The 202-nt window shown below is 28.7% G+C and overlaps 1 protein-coding gene across 1 annotated transcript in view; it reads left to right on the plus strand.

Annotated features, from left to right (window-relative positions):
* Positions 1 to 202, plus strand: part of LOC119586544 (ankyrin repeat and SOCS box protein 15-like) — a gene marked incomplete in the record, with an annotated part of 41,262 nt that overhangs the window by 19,003 nt on the left and 22,057 nt on the right.

Consider the following 202-nt stretch of genomic DNA (forward strand, 5'->3'; position numbering starts at 1 on the left):
AGGAAAAAGAAATGATAATGATTGTATGTGGTAACAAACTCCAATGTGAAATAACAGATCCCAACCTCTGTTGCCCTTAAGTACCCCCACACCATGATAGTAGATTCTAGTGAATGTGATATGTGAAAATTTTTTAAAAAATTTAAATTAATTATAACTATCCACATATAGTTTTACATAATAACGATACTTTCAAAACATA

Source organism: Penaeus monodon, chromosome 21 (assembly GCF_015228065.2).
Source record: "Penaeus monodon isolate SGIC_2016 chromosome 21, NSTDA_Pmon_1, whole genome shotgun sequence".
In the NCBI taxonomy this organism is placed as follows: Eukaryota; Metazoa; Arthropoda; class Malacostraca; order Decapoda; family Penaeidae; genus Penaeus; species Penaeus monodon.